Source organism: Phalangium opilio, unplaced genomic scaffold, assembly GCF_054372755.1.
Source record: "Phalangium opilio isolate 3A_F unplaced genomic scaffold, DU_Popi_V2 ptg000505l_1, whole genome shotgun sequence".
NCBI classification, from domain to species: domain Eukaryota; kingdom Metazoa; phylum Arthropoda; class Arachnida; order Opiliones; family Phalangiidae; genus Phalangium; species Phalangium opilio.
In genome coordinates this window covers 1,048,689-1,062,560 of record NW_028324239.1, presented here as the reverse complement: position 1 = coordinate 1,062,560, position 13,872 = coordinate 1,048,689, and the positions used below count along the sequence as shown (strand labels likewise).

Sequence of the window (13,872 nt, the reverse complement as noted above, 5' to 3'; positions counted from 1 at the left end):
GAGCGGTGTTATGGGATCTCAAATGTAACGTAAAAAAGTCAGAGTTTTTCCACAATACCTGACGAACATTTAATTTTTGGGCTTCCGTGGCGCAATGGTTAGCGCGTTCGGCTGTTAACCGAAAGGTTGGTGGTTCGAGCCCACCCGGGAGCGGTGTTGTGAAGACTCAAATGTAACGTAAAAAGGCAAAGTTTTTCCACAATACCTGACGAACATTTATTTTTAGGGCTTCCGTGGCGCAATGGTTAGCGCATTCGGCTGTTAACCGAAAGGTTGGTGGTTCGAGCCCACCCGGGAGCGGTGTTATGGGATCTCAAATGTAACGTAAAAAGTCAGAGTTTTTCCACAATACCTAACGACCATTTAACTTCTGAGCTTCCGTGGCTCAATGGTTAGCGCGTTCGGCTGTTAACCAATAGGTTGGTGGTTCGAGCCCACCCGGGAGCGGTGTTATGGGATCTCAAATGTAACGTAAAAAGTCAGAGTTTTTCCACAATACCTGACGAACATTTAATTTTTGGGCTTCCGTGGCGCAATGGTTAGCGCGTTCAGCTGTTACCCGGAAGGTTGGTGGTTCGAGCCCACCCGGGAGCGGTGTTATGGGATCTCAAATGTAACGTAAAAAGTCAGAGTTTTTCCACAATGACTAACGAACATTTAATTTTTGGGCTTCCATGGCGCAATGGTTAGCGTATTCAGCTGTTAACCGAAAGGTTGGTTGTTCGAGCCCACCCGGAAGCGGTGTTATGGGATCTCAAGTGTAACGTAAAAAGTCAGAGTTTTTCCACAATACCTGAAAACCATTCAATTTCTGAGCTTCCGTGGCTCAATGGTTAGCGCGTTCGGCTGTTATCTAATAGGTTGGTGGTTCGAGCCCACCCGGGATCGGTGTTATGGGATCTCAAATGTAACGTAAAAAGTCAGAGTTTTTCCACAATAGCTGACGAACATTTAATATTTGGGCTTCCGTGGCGCAATGGTTAGCGCGTTCAGCTGTTAACCGAAAGGTTGGTGGCTCGAGCCCCCCCGGGAGAGGTGTTGTGGGGTCTCAGATGTTGCGTGAAAAGTCATAACTTTTCCACAATACCTGACAACCATTCAATTTCTGAGCTTCCGTGGCTCAATGGTTAGCGCGTTAGGCTGTTAACCAATAGGTTGGTGGTTCGAGCACACCCGAAAGCGGTGTTATGGGATCTCAAATGTAACGTAAAAAATCAGAGTTTTTCCACAATACCTGACGAACATTTAATTTTTGGGCTTCCTTGGCGCAATGGTTAGCGCGTTCGGCTGTTAACCGAAAGGTTGGTGGTTCGAGCCCACCCGGGAGCGGTGTTGTGAAGTCTCGAATGTAACGTAAAAAGGCAAAGTTTTTCCACAATACCTGACGAACATTTATTTTTTGGGCTTCCGTGGCGCAATGGTTAGCGCGTTCGGCTGTTAACCGAAAGGTTGGTGGTTCGAGCCCACCCGGGAGCGGTGTTATGGGATCTCAAATGTGACGTAAAAAGTCAGAGTTTTTCCACAATACCTAACGACCATTTAACTTCTGAGCTTCCGTGGCTCAATGGTTAGCGCGTTCGGCTGTTAACTAATAGGTTGGTGGTTCGAGCCTACCCGGGAGCGGTGTTATGGGATCTCAAATGTAACGTAAAAAAGTCAGAGTTTTTCCACAATACCTGACGAACATTTAATTTTTGGGCTTCCGTGGCGCAATGGTTAGCGCGTTCGGCTGTTAACCGAAAGGTTGGTGGTTCGAGCCCACCCGGGAGCGGTGTTGTGAAGACTCAAATGTAACGTAAAAAGGCAAAGTTTTTCCACAATACCTGACGAACATTTATTTTTAGGGCTTCCGTGGCGCAATGGTTAGCGCATTCGGCTGTTAACCGAAAGGTTGGTGGTTCGAGCCCACCCGGGAGCGGTGTTATGGGATCTCAAATGTAACGTAAAAAGTCAGAGTTTTTCCACAATACCTAACGACCATTTAACTTCTGAGCTTCCGTGGCTCAATGGTTAGCGCGTTCGGCTGTTAACCAATAGGTTGGTGGTTCGAGCCCACCCGGGAGCGGTGTTATGGGATCTCAAATGTAACGTAAAAAGTCAGAGTTTTTCCACAATACCTGACGAACATTTAATTTTTGGGCTTCCGTGGCGCAATGGTTAGCGCGTTCAGCTGTTACCCGGAAGGTTGGTGGTTCGAGCCCACCCGGGAGCGGTGTTATGGGATCTCAAATGTAACGTAAAAAGTCAGAGTTTTTCCACAATGACTAACGAACATTTAATTTTTGGGCTTCCATGGCGCAATGGTTAGCGTATTCAGCTGTTAACCGAAAGGTTGGTTGTTCGAGCCCACCCGGAAGCGGTGTTATGGGATCTCAAGTGTAACGTAAAAAGTCAGAGTTTTTCCACAATACCTGAAAACCATTCAATTTCTGAGCTTCCGTGGCTCAATGGTTAGCGCGTTCGGCTGTTATCTAATAGGTTGGTGGTTCGAGCCCACCCGGGATCGGTGTTATGGGATCTCAAATGTAACGTAAAAAGTCAGAGTTTTTCCACAATAGCTGACGAACATTTAATATTTGGGCTTCCGTGGCGCAATGGTTAGCGCGTTCAGCTGTTAACCGAAAGGTTGGTGGCTCGAGCCCCCCCGGGAGAGGTGTTGTGGGGTCTCAGATGTTGCGTGAAAAGTCATAACTTTTCCACAATACCTGACAACCATTCAATTTCTGAGCTTCCGTGGCTCAATGGTTAGCGCGTTAGGCTGTTAACCAATAGGTTGGTGGTTCGAGCACACCCGAAAGCGGTGTTATGGGATCTCAAATGTAACGTAAAAAATCAGAGTTTTTCCACAATACCTGACGAACATTTAATTTTTGGGCTTCCGTGGCGCAATGGTTAGCGCTTTCGGCTGTTAACCAATAGGTTGGTGGTTCGAGCCCACCCGGGAGCGGTGTTATGGGTTCTTAAATTTAACGTAAAAAGTCAGAGTTTTTCCACAATACCTGACGAACATTTAATTTTTGGGCTTCCGTGGCGCAATGGTTAGCGCGCAGCGCGTTCAGCTGTTAACCGAAAGGTTGGTGGTTCGAGCCCACCCGGGAGAGGTGTTGTGGGGTCTCTGATGTAGCGTGAAAAGTCATAACTTTTCCACAATACCTGACAACCATTTAATTTCTGAGCTTCCGTGGCTCAATGGTTAGCGCGTTCGGCTGTTAACCAATAGGTTGGTGGTTCGAGCCCACCCGGGAGCGGTGGTATGGGATCTCAAATGTAACGTAAAAAGTCAGAGTTTTTCCACAATACCTGACGAACATTTAATTTTTGGGCTTCCGTGGCGCAATGGTTAGCGCGTTCGGCTGTTAACCGAAAGGTTGGTGGTTCGAGCCCACCCGGGAGCGGTGTGTGAAGTCTCGAATGTAACGTAAATAGGCAAAGTTTTTCCACAATACCTGACGAACATTGATTTTTTGAGCTTCCGTGGCGCAATGGTTAGCGCGTTCGGCTGTTAACCGAAACGTTGGTGGTTCGAACCCACCCGGGAGCGGTGTTATGGGATCTCAAATGTAACGTAAAAAGTCAGAGTTTTTCCACAATACCTAAAAACCATTTAATTTCTGAGCTTCCGTGGCTCAATGGTTAGCGCTTTCGGCTGTTAACCGAAAGGTTGGTGGTTCGAGCCCACCCGGGAGAGGTGTTGTGGGGTCTCAAATGTAACGTAAAAAGTCAGAGTTTTTCCACAATACCTGACGAACACTTAATTTTTGGGCTTCCGTGGCGCAATGGTTAGCGCGTTCAGCTTTTAACCGAAAGGTTGGTGGTTCGAGCCCACCCGGGAGAGGTGTTTTGGGATCTCAAATGTAACGTAAAAAGTCATAGTGTTTCCACAATACCTGACGAACATTTAATTTTTGGGCTTCTGTGGCGCATTTTTTAGCGCGTTCAGCTGTTAACCGAAAGGTTGGTGGTTCGAGCCCACCCAGGAGAGGTAATGTGGGGTCTCAGATGTAGCGTGAAAAGTCATAACTTTTCCATAATACCTGACAACCATTCAATTTCTGAGCTTCCGTGGCTCAATGGTTAGCGCGTTCGGCTGTTAACCGATAGGTTGGTAGTTCGAGCCCACCCGGGAGAGGTGTTATGGGATCTCAAATGTAACGTAAAAAGTCAGAGTTTTTCCACAATAGCTGACGAACATTTAATATTTGGGCTTCCGTGGCGCAATGGTTAGCGCGTTCAGCTGTTAACCGAAAGGTTGGTGGCTCGAGCCCCCCCGGGAGAGGTGTTGTGGGGTCTCAGATGTTGCGTGAAAAGTCATAACTTTTCCACAATACCTGACAACCATTCAATTTCTGAGCTTCCGTGGCTCAATGGTTAGCGCGTTAGGCTGTTAACCAATAGGTTGGTGGTTCGAGCACACCCGAAAGCGGTGTTATGGGATCTCAAATGTAACGTAAAAAATCAGAGTTTTTCCACAATACCTGACGAACATTTAATTTTTGGGCTTCCGTGGCGCAATGGTTAGCGCTTTCGGCTGTTAACCAATAGGTTGGTGGTTCGAGCCCACCCGGGAGCGGTGTTATGGGTTCTTAAATTTAACGTAAAAAGTCAGAGTTTTTCCACAATACCTGACGAACATTTAATTTTTGGGCTTCCGTGGCGCAATGGTTAGCGCGCAGCGCGTTCAGCTGTTAACCGAAAGGTTGGTGGTTCGAGCCCACCCGGGAGAGGTGTTGTGGGGTCTCTGATGTAGCGTGAAAAGTCATAACTTTTCCACAATACCTGACAACCATTTAATTTCTGAGCTTCCGTGGCTCAATGGTTAGCGCGTTCGGCTGTTAACCAATAGGTTGGTGGTTCGAGCCCACCCGGGAGCGGTGGTATGGGATCTCAAATGTAACGTAAAAAGTCAGAGTTTTTCCACAATACCTGACGAACATTTAATTTTTGGGCTTCCGTGGCGCAATGGTTAGCGCGTTCGGCTGTTAACCGAAAGGTTGGTGGTTCGAGCCCACCCGGGAGCGGTGTGTGAAGTCTCGAATGTAACGTAAATAGGCAAAGTTTTTCCACAATACCTGACGAACATTGATTTTTTGAGCTTCCGTGGCGCAATGGTTAGCGCGTTCGGTTGTTAACCGAAACGTTGGTGGTTCGAACCCACCCGGGAGCGGTGTTATGGGATCTCAAATGTAACGTAAAAAGTCAGAGTTTTTCCACAATACCTAAGAACCATTTAATTTCTGAGCTTCCGTGGCTCAATGGTTAGCGCTTTCGGCTGTTAACCGAAAGGTTGGTGGTTCGAGCCCACCCGGGAGAGGTGTTGTGGGGTCTCAAATGTAACGTAAAAAGTCAGAGTTTTTCCACAATACCTGACGAACACTTAATTTTTGGGCTTCCGTGGCGCAATGGTTAGCGCGTTCAGCTTTTAACCGAAAGGTTGGTGGTTCGAGCCCACCCGGGAGAGGTGTTTTGGGATCTCAAATGTAACGTAAAAAGTCATAGTGTTTCCACAATACCTGACGAACATTTAATTTTTGGGCTTCTGTGGCGCATTTTTTAGCGCGTTCAGCTGTTAACCGAAAGGTTGGTGGTTCGAGCCCACCCAGGAGAGGTAATGTGGGGTCTCAGATGTAGCGTGAAAAGTCATAACTTTTCCATAATACCTGACAACCATTCAATTTCTGAGCTTCCGTGGCTCAATGGTTAGCGCGTTCGGCTGTTAACCGATAGGTTGGTAGTTCGAGCCCACCCGGGAGAGGTGTTATGGGATCTCAAATGTAACGTAAAAAGTCAGAGTTTTTCCACAATACCTGACGAACATTTAATTTTTGGGCGTCCTTGGCGCAATGGTTAGCGCGTTCGGCTGTTAACCGAAAGGTTGGTGGCTCGAGCCCACCCGGGAGAGGTGTTGTGGGGTCTCAGATGTGGCGTGAAAAGTCATAACATTTCCACAATACCTGACAACCATTCAATTTCTGAGCTTCCGTGGCTCAATGGTTAGCGCGTTAGGCTGTTAACCAATAGGTTGGTGGTTCGAGCACACCCGAAAGCGGTGTTATGGGATCTCAAATGTAACGTAAAAAGTCAGAGTTTTTCCACAATACCTGACGAACATTTAATTTTTGGGCTTCCGTGGCGCAATGGTTAGCGCGTTCGGCTGTTAACCAATAGGTTGGTGGTTCGAGCCCACCCGGGAGCGGTGGTATGGGATCTCAAATGTAACGTAAAAAGTCAGAGTTTTTCCACAATACCTGACGAACATTTAATTTTTGGGCTTCCGTGGCGCAATGGTTAGCGCGTTCGGCTGTTAACCGAAAGGTTGGTGGTTCGAGCCCACCCGGGAGCGGTGTGTGAAGTCTCGAATGTAACGTAAATAGGCAAAGTTTTTCCACAATACCTGACGAACATTGATTTTTTGGGCTTCCGTGGCGCAATGGTTAGCGCGTTCGGCTGTTAACCGAAACGTTGGTGGTTCGAACCCACCCGGGAGCGGTGTTATGGGATCTCAAATGTAACGTAAAAAGTCAGAGTTTTTCCACAATACCTAAAAACCATTTAATTTCTGAGCTTCCGTGGCTCAATGGTTAGCGCTTTCGGCTGTTAACCGAAAGGTTGGTGGTTCGAGCCCACCCGGGAGAGGTGTTGTGGGGTCTCAAATGTAACGTAGAAAGTCAGAGTTTTTCCACAATACCTGACGAACACTTAATTTTTGGGCTTCTGTGGCGCATTTTTTAGCGCGTTCAGCTGTTAACCGAAAGGTTGGTGGTTCGAGCCCACCCAGGAGAGGTAATGTGGGGTCTCAGATGTAGCGTGAAAAGTCATAACTTTTCCATAATACCTGACAACCATTCAATTTCTGAGCTTCCGTGGCTCAATGGTTAGCGCGTTCGGCTGTTAACCGATAGGTTGGTAGTTCGAGCCCACCCGGGAGAGGTGTTATGGGATCTCAAATGTAACGTAAAAAGTCAGAGTTTTTCCACAATACCTGACGAACATTTAATTTTTGGGCGTCCTTGGCGCAATGGTTAGCGCGTTCGGCTGTTAACCGAAAGGTTGGTGGCTCGAGCCCACCCGGGAGAGGTGTTGTGGGGTCTCAGATGTGGCGTGAAAAGTCATAACTTTTCCACAATACCTGACAACCATTCAATTTCTGAGCTTCCGTGGCTCAATGGTTAGCGCGTTAGGCTGTTAACCAATAGGTTGGTGGTTCGAGCACACCCGAAAGCGGTGTTATGGGATCTCAAATGTAACGTAAAAAGTCAGAGTTTTTCCACAATACCTGACGAACATTTAATTTTTGGGCTTCCGTGGCGCAATGGTTAGCGCGTTCGGCTGTTAACCAATAGGTTGGTGGTTCGAGCCCACCCGGGAGCGGTGGTATGGGATCTCAAATGTAACGTAAAAAGTCAGAGTTTTTCCACAATACCTGACGAACATTTAATTTTTGGGCTTCCGTGGCGCAATGGTTAGCGCGTTCGGCTGTTAACCGAAAGGTTGGTGGTTCGAGCCCACCCGGGAGCGGTGTGTGAAGTCTCGAATGTAACGTAAATAGGCAAAGTTTTTCCACAATACCTGACGAACATTGATTTTTTGGGCTTCCGTGGCGCAATGGTTAGCGCGTTCGGCTGTTAACCGAAACGTTGGTGGTTCGAACCCACCCGGGAGCGGTGTTATGGGATCTCAAATGTAACGTAAAAAGTCAGAGTTTTTCCACAATACCTAAAAACCATTTAATTTCTGAGCTTCCGTGGCTCAATGGTTAGCGCTTTCGGCTGTTAACCGAAAGGTTGGTGGTTCGAGCCCACCCGGGAGAGGTGTTGTGGGGTCTCAAATGTAACGTAAAAAGTCAGAGTTTTTCCACAATACCTGACGAACATTTAATTTTTGGGCTTCCTTGGCGCAATGGTTAGCGCGTTCGGCTGTTAACCGAAAGGTTGGTGGCTCGAGCCCACCCGGGAGAGGTGTTGTGGGGTCTCAGATGTGGCGTGAAAAGTCATAACTTTTCCACAATACCTGACAACCATTCAATTTCTGAGCTTCCGTGGCTCAATGGTTAGCGCGTTAGGCTGTTAACCAATAGGTTGGTGGTTCGAGCACACCCGAAAGCGGTGTTATGGGATCTCAAATGTAACGTAAAAAGTCAGAGTTTTTCCACAATACCTGACGAACATTTAATTTTTGGGCTTCCGTGGCGCAATGGTTAGCGCGTTCAGCTGTTAACCGAAAGGTTGGTGGTTCGAGCCCACCCGGGAGCGGTGTTATGGGATCTCAAATGTAACGTAGAAAGTCAGAGTTTTTCCACAATACCTGACGAACATTTAATTTTTGGGCTTCCGTGGCGCAATGGTTAGCGCGCAGCGCGTTCAGCTGTTAACCGAAAGGTTGGTGGTTGAGCTCACCCGGGAGAGGTGTTTTGGGGTCTCTGATGTTGCGTGAAAAGTCATAACTTTTCCACAATACCTGACAACCATTTAATTTCTGAGCTTCCGTGGCTCAATGGTTAGCGCGTTCGGCTGTTAACCAATAGGTTGTTGGTTCGAGCCCACCCGGGAGCGGTGTTATGGGATCTCAAATGTAACGTAAAAAGTCAGAGTTTTTCCACAATACCTGACGAACATTTAATTTTTGGGCTTCCTTGGCGCAATGGTTAGCGCGTTCGGCTGTTAACCGAAAGGTTGGTGGTTCGAGCCCACCCGGGAGCGGTGTTGTGAAGTCTCGAATGTAACGTAAAAAATCAGAGTTTTTCCACAATACCTAACGACCATTTAACTTCTGAGCTTCCGTGGCTCAATGGTTAGTGCGTTCGGCTGTTAACCATTAGGTTGGTGGTTCGAGCCCACCCGGGAGCGGTGTTATGGGATCTCAAATGTAAGGTAAAAAGTCAGAGTTTTTCTACAATAGCTGAAGACCATTTCATTTCTGAGCTTCTTTGGCCCCATGGTTAGCGCGTTCGGATGTTAACCAAAAGGTTGGTGGTTCGAGCCCACCCGGGAGCGGTTTTGTGAAGTCTCAAATGTAATGTAAAAAGGCTAAGTTTTTCCACAATACCTGACGAACATTTTTTTTGGGCTTCCGTGGCGCAATGGTTAGCGCGTTCGGCTGTTAACCGAAAGGTTGGTGGTTCGAGCCCAGCCGGGAGCGGTGTTATGGGATCTCAAATGTAACGTAAAAAGTCAGAGTTTTTCCACAATACCTGACGAACATTTAATTTTTGGGCTTCCGTGGCGCAATGGTTAGCGCGTTCGGCTGTTAACCGAAAGGTTGGTGGTTCGAGCCCACCCGGGAGCGGTGTTATGGGATCTCAAATGTAAGGTAAAAAGTCAGAGTTTTTCTACAATAGCTGAAGACCATTTCATTTCCGAGCTTCTTTGGCTCCATGGTTAGCGCGTTCGGATGTTAACCAAAAGGTTGGTGGTTCGAGCCCACCCGGGAGAGGTGTTGTGGAGTCTCTGATGTAGCGTGAAAAGTCATAACTTTTCCACAATACCTGACAACCATTTAATTTCAGAGCTTCCGTGGCTCAATGGTTAGCGCGTTCGGCTGTTAACCGAAAGGTTGGTGGTTCGAGCCCACCCGGGAGCGGTGTTATGGGATCTCAAATGTAACGTAGAAAGTCAGAGTTTTTCCACAATACCTGACGAACATTTAATTTTTGGGCTTCCGTGGCGCAATGGTTAGCGCGCAGCGCGTTCAGCTGTAAGCCGAAAGGTTGGTGGTTGAGCCCACCCGCGAGAGGTGTTGTGGGGTCTCTGATGTAGCGTGAAAAGTCATAACTTTTCCACAATACCTGACAACCATTTAATTTCTGAGCTTCCGTGGCTCAATGGTTAGCGCGTTCGGCTGTTAACCAATAGGTTGGTGGTTCGAGCCCACCCGGGAGCGGTGTAATGGGATCTCAAATGTAACGTAAAAAGTCAGAGTTTTTCCACAATACCTGACGAACATTTAATTTTTGGGCTTCCTTGGCGCAATGGTTAGCGCGTTCGTCTGTTAACCGAAAGGTTGGTGGTTCGAGCCCACCCGAGAGCGGTGTTGTGAAGTCTCGAATGTAACGTAAAAAGTCAGAGTTTTTCCACAATACCTGACGACCATTTAATTTTTGGGCTTCCGTGGCGCAATGGTTAGCGCGTTCGGCTGTTAACCAAAATGTTGGTGGTTCGAGCCCACCCGGGAGCGGTGTTATGGGATCTCAAATGTAAGGTAAATAGTCAGAGTTTTTCCACAATAGCTGAAGACCATTTCATTTCTGAGCTTCTTTGGCTCCATGGTTAGCGCGTTCGGATGTTAACCAATAGGTTGGTGGTCAGATGTAGCGTGAAAAGTCATAACTTTTCCACAATACCTGACAAACATTCAATTTCTGAGCTTCCGTGGCTCAATGGTTAGCGCGTTCGGCTGTTAACCAATAGGTTGGTGGTTCGAGCCCACCCGGGAGCGGTGTTGTGAAGTCTCAAATGTAACGTAAAAAGGCAAAGTTTTTCCACAATACCTGACAACCATTTAATTTCTGAGATTCCGTGGCTCAATGGTTAGCGCGTTCGGCTGTTAACCGAAAGGTTGGTGGTTCGAGCCCACCCGGAAGAGGTGTTGTGGAGTCTCAGATGTAGCGTAAAAAGTCAAAACTTTTCCACAATACGTGACAACCATTTAATTTCTGAGCTCCCGTGGCTCAATGGTTATCGCGTTCGGATGTTAACCAATAGGTTGGTGGTTCGAGCCCACACGGGAGCGGTGTTATGGGATCTCAAATGAAACGTAAAAAGTTAGAGTTTTTCCACAATAGCTGAAGACTATTTCATTTCTGAGCTTCTTTGGCTCCATGGTTAGCGCGTTCGGATGTTAACCGAAAGGTTGGTGGTTCGAGCCCACCCGGGAGAGGTGTTGTGGAGTCTCAAATGTAACTTAAAAAGCCAAAGTTTTTCCACAATACCTGACGACCATTTATTTTTTGGGCTTCCGTAGCGCAATGGTTAGCGCGTTCGGCTGTTAACCCAAAGGTTGGTGGTTCGAGCCCACCCGGGAGCGGTGTTGTGAAGTCTCAAATGTAACGTAAAAAGCCAAAGTTTTTCCACAATACGTGACAACCATTTATTTCTGAGCTCCCATGGCTCAATGGTTATCGCGTTCGGCTGTTAACCAATAGGTTGGTGGTTCGAGCCCACCCGGGAGTGGTGTTGTGAGATCTCAAATGTAACGTAAAAAGCCAAAGTTTTCCCACAATACCTGACAACCATTTAATTTCTGAGCTTCCGTGGCTCAATGGTTAGAGCGTTCGGCTGTTAACCAATAGGTTGGTGGTTCGAGCCCACCCGGGAGCGGTGTAGTGGGATCTCAAATGTAACGTAAAAAGCCAAAGTTTTTCCACAATACCTGACGAACATTTTATTTTTGGGCTTCCGTGGCCCTATGGTTAGCGCGTTCAGCTGTTAACCGAAAGGTTGGTGGTTCGAGCCCACCCGGGAGAGGTGTTGTGGGGTCTCAGATGTAGCGTGAAAAGTCAAAACTTTTCCACAAAAAGGTTGGTGGTTCGAGCCCACCCGGGAGAGGTGTTGTGGAGTCTCAGATGTAGCGTGAAAAGTCATAACTTTTCCATAATACCTGGCAACCATTTAATTTCTGAGCTTCCGTGGCTCAATGGTTAGAGCGTTCGGCTGTTAACCAATAGGTTGGTTGTTCGAGCCCATCCGGGAGCGGTGTTGTGGGATCTCAAATGTAACGTAAAAAGCCAAAGTTTTTCCACAATACCTGACGACCATTTAATTTTTGGGCTTCCGTGGCGCAATGGTTAGCGCGTTCGGCTGTTAACCAAAATGTTGGTGGTTCGAGCCCACCCGGGAGCGGTGTTATGGGATCTCAAATGTAAGGTAAAAGCAGGAGCAGATGACAAAGGAGTCTCGGACGCTAGCTAACACAATATAGAGGGCAATGGCACCCGCGTACGTCACAGCTGTAGCGGTATCGTTTGCCATAGAGGCGCTATCAGACATTATAGCAGACGATGCTTTTGGTGGATTATATCTGGCACCAAAGTCTGCTGGGAATGTTTTTGTAATAACGGACTAAAGGTGGCTACTCAGGTTCGTCTTATCCGATCGCGACATAAATATACACAATATAATTACTTTATTCAAACAGCTGTAACCGTTGGTATTAAGATAAAAGATAAGACTACATTTTGTGACTTTAAACCTACTAAATAGTCAAATTAAGTCCAAACTAGCAGAGAAACCCAGGTAAGGCTTAATTAACAATTTGTGCCCACTGGAATGATTGGGGTCGGGTTTTCAAAAGATAAAAGCAAGGTTTTAAAAGATGCCGAAACACAATGTTATATATGTGTTTTAGGGCCAAAATATTCCGTATTTCTTTTGAATTAATTGACTGCTACAAGAGGTTGGAAACGAAATCACTGTCTCTTACTTTTTGGGCTTTAAAAGATCGTGAGTGATTACTTTTCCCAACCTCTTGTAGCTATCATTTAATTCAAGAAGAAATTTAGAAAAAAATAACTGAAACACATTTTAGGTTTTTAATAATGTACATACGTTACTCGCTGGGCTTTTCATTATCAATTTTAGTCTAAAAAAAAGATTAAAAAGCCGTTGAAATCCATATTTTAACTCTAATACCCGTTAATCCTAGGCTAATTATAAGCAGACGATACGTAATTTTAAAGAGAGGATCCAGACGCGATTTCCCAGATCTCCTTTCGAGACTTTGCAGCCACGCTATTGGTTGGAAAATAAAGCTCAAATTTCCTACGAGAGGTGGCACTGGCGTAATGATTTTGGTTAATAACCGTGACGTTCGCGGATCCCATTGCCCTCTACATTATGGAAGCTAGCGTCCGAGACTCCTTTGTCATCTGCTCCTGGTAAAAGTCAGAGTTTTTCCACAATAGCTGAAGACCATTTCATTTCTGAGCTTCTTTGGCTCCATGGTTAGCGCGTTCGGATGTTAACCAAAAGGTTGGTGGTTGGAGCCCACCCAGGAGAAGTGTTGTGGGGTCTCAAATGTAGCGTGAAAAGTCATAATTTTTCCTCAATACCTGACAACCATTTATTTTTTGGGCTTCCGTAGCGCAATGGTTAGCGCGTTCGGCTGTTAACCGAAAGGTTGTTGGTTCGAGCCCACCCAGGAGAGGTGTTGTGGGGTCTCAGATGTAGCGTGAAAAGTCATAATTTTCCACAATACCTGACAACTATTCAATTTCTGAGCTTCCGTGGCTCAATGGTTAGCGCGTTCGGCTGTTAACCAATAGGTTGGTGGTTCGAGCCCACCCGGGAGCGGTGTTGTGAAGTCTCAAATGTAACGTAAGGTTGGTGGCTCGAGCCCACCCGGGAGAGGTGTTGTGGGGTCTCAGATGTTGCGTGAAAAGTCATAACTTTTCCACAATACCTGACAACCATTCAATTTCTGAGCTTCCGTGGCTCAATGGTTAGCGCGTTAGGCTGTTAACCAATAGGTTGGTGGTTCGAGCACACCCGAAAGCGGTGTTATGGGATCTCAAATGTAACGTAAAAAGTCAGAGTTTTTCCACAATACCTGACGAACATTTAATTTTTGGGCTTCCGTGGCGCAATGGTTAGCGCGTTCAGCTGTTAACCGAAAGGTTGGTGGTTCGAGCCCACCCGGGAGCGGTGTTATGGAATCTCAAATGTAACGTAGAAAGTCAGAGTTTTTCCACAATACCTGACGAACATTTAATTTTTGGGCTTCCGTGGCGCAATGGTTAGCGCGCAGCGCGTTTAGCTGTTAACCGAAAGGTTGGTGGTTGAGCCCACCCGGGAGAGGTGTTGTGGGGTCTCTGATGTAGCGTGAAAAGTCATAACTTTTCCACAATACCTGACAACCATTTAATTTCTGAGCTTCCGTGGC

The 13,872-nt window shown here is 46.8% G+C and overlaps 8 non-coding genes across 8 annotated transcripts; all 8 read left to right on the top strand.

The window, feature by feature from the left end:
• Window positions 1-80: 80 nt before the first annotated feature.
• Window positions 81-153, top strand: TRNAN-GUU (transfer RNA asparagine (anticodon GUU)). The gene has a single exon. It is a non-coding gene; the product is annotated as a tRNA-Asn (tRNA).
• Window positions 154-1,403: 1,250 nt separating this feature from the next.
• On the top strand, window positions 1,404-1,476 carry TRNAN-GUU (transfer RNA asparagine (anticodon GUU)). The gene has a single exon. It is a non-coding gene; the product is annotated as a tRNA-Asn (tRNA).
• A 222-nt stretch (window positions 1,477-1,698) lies between these two features.
• Window positions 1,699-1,771, top strand: TRNAN-GUU (transfer RNA asparagine (anticodon GUU)). Its single transcript has one exon. It is a non-coding gene; the product is annotated as a tRNA-Asn (tRNA).
• Window positions 1,772-3,322: 1,551 nt separating this feature from the next.
• TRNAN-GUU (transfer RNA asparagine (anticodon GUU)) lies at window positions 3,323-3,395 on the top strand. Its single transcript has one exon. It is a non-coding gene; the product is annotated as a tRNA-Asn (tRNA).
• A 1,550-nt stretch (window positions 3,396-4,945) lies between these two features.
• TRNAN-GUU (transfer RNA asparagine (anticodon GUU)) lies at window positions 4,946-5,018 on the top strand. Its single transcript has one exon. It is a non-coding gene; the product is annotated as a tRNA-Asn (tRNA).
• Window positions 5,019-6,267: 1,249 nt separating this feature from the next.
• Window positions 6,268-6,340, top strand: TRNAN-GUU (transfer RNA asparagine (anticodon GUU)). Its single transcript has one exon. It is a non-coding gene; the product is annotated as a tRNA-Asn (tRNA).
• A 1,102-nt stretch (window positions 6,341-7,442) lies between these two features.
• TRNAN-GUU (transfer RNA asparagine (anticodon GUU)) lies at window positions 7,443-7,515 on the top strand. Its single transcript has one exon. It is a non-coding gene; the product is annotated as a tRNA-Asn (tRNA).
• A 1,694-nt stretch (window positions 7,516-9,209) lies between these two features.
• TRNAN-GUU (transfer RNA asparagine (anticodon GUU)) lies at window positions 9,210-9,282 on the top strand. The gene has a single exon. It is a non-coding gene; the product is annotated as a tRNA-Asn (tRNA).
• The last annotated feature ends 4,590 nt before the right edge of the window (window positions 9,283-13,872 follow it).